This window comes from Natator depressus, chromosome 8, assembly GCF_965152275.1.
Source record: "Natator depressus isolate rNatDep1 chromosome 8, rNatDep2.hap1, whole genome shotgun sequence".
NCBI lineage: Eukaryota > Metazoa > Chordata > Testudines > Cheloniidae > Natator > Natator depressus.
The window spans coordinates 47,866,415-47,872,584 of record NC_134241.1 but is presented as its reverse complement, the minus strand read 5'-3'; positions in this window follow the sequence as shown (position 1 = coordinate 47,872,584).

Here is a 6,170-nt window from a genome sequence, read left to right as displayed (position 1 = left end):
CATAATCACCAGGACACCCTACAACACCCCCTCTGACTGGGGGGTCCACACGCTGCCCCCATAATCACTGTGACACTCCACAACACCCTCTCTGACCGGGGTGGTGGGGGACAACACACAGCACCCCCATAATCACTGTGACACCACACATACACAACACCCTATGTAATCATTAGAATCAGAAGATTAGGGTTGGAAGAGACCTCAGGAGGTCATCTAGTCCAACCCCCTGCTCAAAGCAGGACCAACCCCAACTAAATCATCCCAGCCAGGGCTTTGTCAAGCCGGGCCTTAAAAATCTCTAAGGATGGGGATTCCACCACCTCCACCACCCTCCTAGTGAAATATTTTTTGCTAATATCCAACCTAGACCTCCCCCACTGCAATGTGAGATCATTGCTCCTTGTTTTGTCATCTGCTATCACTGAGAACAGCTGAGCTCCAGCCTCTTTGGAACCCCCCTTCAGGTAGTTGAAGGCTGCTATCAAATCCCCCCGCCACTCTTCTGTAGACTAAACAAGCCCAGTTCCCACAGCCTCTCCTCGTAAATCCTGTGCCCCGGCCCCCTGATCACTTTTGTTGCCCTCCACTGGACACTCTCCAGTTTGTCCACATCCTTTCCGTAGCGGGGGGCGCAAAACTGGACGCAATACTCCAGATGTGGCCTCACCAGTGCCCAATAGAGGGGAATAATCACTTCCCTTGATCTGCTGACAATGCTCCTACTAATGCAACCCAATATGCCATTAGCCTTCTTGGCAACAAGGGCACACTGCTGACTCATATCCAGCTTCATATCCATTGTGACACCCACCTCTCTAAAGCCCCCCATATGAACACTCCCCTGTACTAACTGTGACAACCTCACTCCGTAGAGTCCTTTATAATCATTGGCTCCCTCCAAAAGACCCCCTCAGTCAATGACACTATCCCCTGCAGTTTTCAGAGTAGCAGCCCTGTTAGTCTGTATCCGCAAAAAGAACGAGGAGTACTTGTGGCACCTTAGAGACTAACAAATTTATTTGAGCATAAGCTTTCGTGGGCTATAGTGGGCTGTAGCCCACAAAAGCTTATGCTCAAATAAATTTGTTAGTCTCTAAGGTGCCACAAGCACTCCTGTTCTTTTTATCCCCTGCAGTGTCCTTTTTAATCACCAATACGCCCACCCACCTGCTCCCATTTCATCACTGGGAAATCCCCACGCAACCCCATATAATCACGAGGACACCCCCAAAGAACCTTTTATAATCTCTGAGACACCCATCCACAATATCCCCTCAAACACCACTCACAAAGTCCCCTCTTAATCTCCAACACAGGGACTCCCAAAATAACTCATTCAGACCTCCACGACCATTGAGGCAATCTCACACAGTACCAGTCCTCAAGACATCTCATATGTACTTGACCTCTTATGGATAGGATAGATGATTCTTTCTCCTGGGGAAAGAGGTGCTGACTAAAACAGAACCAAAAGATGACCCTGAGTCATCCCCTGACGGAGGCATCTGAATCTTAGACCAGTGGGTCGTTAAGTTGATGAGGGAGCCTGCAGGGCAATGGATTCATCTTAACTGATGATTATGGACTACTTAAAGAAGCCATTCCTGGTTGGCTGGGACTCACTGAGGTGGGCTACTAGAGGTGGTTCAGAGCAGAAAGGTTTGTCTCATAATATTGGCTTAAAGCAGCAGCATGTTGGCCGTGAGATCCCAGCAGCCAGAGGCCAAATAAAACCAGAGGCTGACTCCCTTGAGGAAGGAGTGGAGTTGATGGCATTCACACAATTTTGTGCAATTCTGCTGGCTGGACCTAAGGAATGGGTTTATTGTCACTTGGTAGCCAATCTAAGAGGTGCTGTACTCCTGCTGGAGAATTTTCTAGGTGCTGAGCTGAACTATGGAGCTGTAACCCTAGCTGGGAAATCAGGGTTTAGGTGATGAAAAGCAGGTATGCAGTGAAGGGACAGCCATGAAGAACTATGGATGCCATTTAAAGGATTTTAGTGGGTTGGGATTTCTTGCTTTGAGCCATTATGCATTTCTGGGTTGAGGGTCACAAACAGCTCTGCCTAGTTTCACATGGCAGACCTACAGCAGCCTCTACTGTTCCATTCCGGGCTCTCTGCTATTCCTCTGACCGTGCATTTTTTTTAAAAAGGAGGAGCTGCGCAAGCTCCCCCTCATACAAATGACCATAGTGGACACGTCCAACATATCACAATTTGCTTTCTCTGTTTGCCTTGAGGACTTCCTGAATGTCACAGTCAGCAGGGCATCCGATTACATCACCTTCCCCAGGAGAGCAATCATGGGGAAGTTCTACTGGAGAGCCCACTTTCTGTTGGTGCTGGGAACCATGCATAGAACCCATAGTTCCTTGAGTGCTCCCAACTGAAACATTGCAGCCTTTAGGAACAGGAAATATTTCTATTCAATGCATGAAGATGCTGTGTGTATGAAACCTGCAAACTACCAAATTTTACTTTGCAAACTTTTGAAATTTTTGTTCATAGCCTTTAGATCTTCCTGCATTGGGAGACTTCTTTCCTACATACTCAGAGGAGGTCATGCACTTATAGAGTCCATATAGCTGTCTGTCGAGCTAAGAGTTAATTTGACCATGGTAAGAATATACGTTCCTTAATCAATAGCAGGTGTTTTTCCTCTTCTGCGTGTGACCGATTACATTTTTAGCTATCATAATAAGATGGTTGCCAAGATTTTGATAAAAGTTCATCAGAGGAGTATTTGGATAGAATCCTACGGGGGGGAAATGGCTGGGTAAAATGGAATGTGGAGTCCTCTGATGCCATTTGAAATGTCTTTGACCTTCAACCAGAAATCTAGTATGACTGTACAAAACCATCACAAGTGGCTAAAGAAACCAGTGACTAGTGGTTTCTAATTTCTCCATTTTTGGGTTTCCAGCCCCAGCTTGAGATACCCTGAACAGGCCTGATGTTCAAAAGGCAGGTACTTATCCTTGTCTGAAAATCAGGCCCTTTAAAGGTGTCTCAGATTGGGCACCCAAAAATTGCAGTATCTAAAATCACTAGTCATTTTTGAAAATTGAAACCCAGACCTGTTATATTTTCATGAACATTTATAGAAAGTATCATTTTATTTGTCATTTTTTAGGTGTCGTGTATCCTTTAAACCAGTTTAAGCTGAGTTTCTTTTGCAGTGTAGAATGACACTGACATATGGTGCCTAATGAGTATGTGAGTCCTAATAAGTTGTCTTTGTCTGTGATATATGTTTAAATTTCTCTTTTCATTTTTAAGATAGGAGACATCAACTGAACAGTAAAATTTTAACAGTATCTAAGACTATCTGACTATTTTCTGTTTAACCTCATGGGCCAGATTGTGATACCTTTACTCATGTTGAGTTGTATCTTCTTCTGCAAGTAGTTCCACTGAATTTAGTGTGAGTACCCGCGCTGTAACTATTCAGCATGAGGAAGAGGATCATCTTATGGCCCCTTTGAAGCAGCTCATTCTGTTACAGTATATATATATACTGTATAGTGCTTTCTTAGTACACTGTGGTGTATCCTCTATGAAATTATATTTAAGATCGTTGAGTGTTAATTCCAGCCATAGGCTCATGAGTCGGTTTTACAATCTATGTGCAGGTCATAGCGTAATTGCTGTGAGACAATGTGTGAATTTTGACCATGCTTGCTAAAATTTTCTCATTTTTGTCCTTTTTCCTCAACAGATGCAGCTTGAATCAGATCAAGAGGCCAGAGTTTCACATGTGGAGTTGCTTTCCTTGTTCACTGTAAGATGATGATTCTTTTGGCAATCAACAGTGCTTGTGATACTAAGGATCTTATTTCTATACATTTTACATCTGTCATGTTCTGTATACATAACTCTGAGGTGATTTGTATCACAATGCCTATAATTTCTGACTATACTGTCACATGTAACTAATAGTTTTGAACATTCCCATACAATATGAAAAAATTCCAGCATCTGGTACAATATTTAGAGTTTTGGGGCTGGATTCTCCCATCCTCTAAGGCCACAAGCAGTGGAAACCAGAGGAACTCTCTGCAGGGGGAAACCTGGCAGAGATAACTCTTCTGCCTCTTGCACCAGCAGCTCCTCACCTCATCCTTGAATATGAAGGGAAATATGCTGGTGGGAAAGCTGAGGTGGAGTGGGGATTCAAGCCTTCTTCTTTAAAGCACTGATCCAGCAAAATACTTCTGCCTGTGCTTAACTTTAACAATGACTTAGGACTACTCAAATGCTTAAAGTTAAGCACAGGCTTAACTTTGCTGGAATGGTTGAAGTGCTTGCGGGATCAGGGCCTTTGTCCCCAGTAGCTAAAGAGATGCCTGCAAAAGGTTGATTTTCCAAACTGTATTTATCAGGCCTTGTGAAGTCTACAGGAATTCTTCACAATTAAGTAGGGCACCTTTGATTTCTAAGCAACATTTGTCTGAATGGGAGGAATATCACACCAATATGGCTCTTTGGTCTTGTTTACATGAGAAAACTGAATTGGTTTAATGTAAGGCATCATTTTAAACTAGTTTAGTTAAACCAGTGCAAAAGCCTTCGTGGACACTCTGATTTTGGTTTAAACAAGGCTTATTTCAGTTTCGCTTAAGTCAATTAGGAATCAGTTTAAACTAAACTCAAATAAGCCACTCTCAATGCAAACTCAGGTCTAATTTGTAGTATCCTAGCAACATTTCTGTTTTCTAGATTTCTCCCCCCTGTTGAATATCTAGATTTCAGATCAGTATAGGCCAGACTGTAAACCTACTACTCATATTGGTGACCAATTACTCACACAAGTAGTCCCCCTGAAGTCAATGGCAATACTTATTTGAGTAACTGCACACTAGGGATGAGGGATTTATAATCTAGCCCTTTCACTGTAAATTCTTTGAGATGGGGACTGTGTAATTATATACGTGCACAACACCTAACCCAATGGGGCCCTGATTGGACACCTTAAGTGCTGCTGCAATCCAAAGAATAATACTCCCCATATGTGTTAGTTTCATTTTCACAAGACTAATCTTTTTATTATAACTATTATTATTTTCTATCTGCATTTTTAATCACTCGTGGTCTCTTTGAGTTAGTTCTGTCTTTATAGTTATTTTCAGCTCCTCCTAAATTAGTCTCTTTCATGAAGCTGTTAAGGAAGTGCAGACCAAACAGATCACTGCAGCACCCTACTGGACTTCCCCAACTCAGTACAGTGCCGTTTATCATTATCATATATTTATTGTCCTTCAGGCAGTTTGTTATTCAGCAGCTCATGTCCAAACCAATCTACATTAATCTTTCAAGTAAGATTCTAGGAGACATGCTATTAGTTTCAGCCACTAAGAGCTAAGCTGAGCTGCTCTCAGCAGGTAATTGTCTCTTTCTGCGTGCAATATTAAGGAGATGTTAAACATATATATCAGCTAGAGGTCACTCTCTGATGATCTTTCTGTTAACACTTGGCTGCTTCATCTCCAGCATCTTTTGGGGACTAACTTGTATATCTTTTACAAATCATACTTAGATTGCAAGCTTTCTGGGACAGGAGCCATGGCCAAAATTTTCAATAATAGGAGCCTAAAGTTGGGTTCCTCAATCCCTATTTAGGCTCCTAAATAAATAACCTGATTTTCAAAAGCATTTAGCTCCCAGCAACTTCCAGTGATCTCCATTGGTGCAACTGAATGCTCAACATTTTTGAAAACCAGGACACATAGTTCAAAAGCCTAAATATGAATTTTGGAGCCTGACTTTAGGCCCCTATTTTTGAATGTCTTTGCTCATGGCTTCCTACATATTCAGTAAGGTTCTTAGCTATTTTGGAGCACTCCGTAAATAACAAGTACTAATTATCTGGCTGGTTGATAGATGAGCACTTACCATACTTTTGGCAGGCATCAATTAGTTTGTCAATGGCCCAAGCCCAGGCGGAGAAAGAAATTTTGGAGAAAAGAAGGAGGAAGGAAGAAATTCCCCAAAAGAGGGTTAAACTACAGCAAAAGGATTCCTGCAGTTATATTTTGGGTCACAAGAATCTCATCTGGAAAGGGAGACAGAGGGAAAGCCCAGGGGGACCAAGAGAAAGGGACATCTAGTATCAGTCTCTGTGGCATCCCAGCATAGTTATTCACCAGGACTTCAGAGGCTAGTT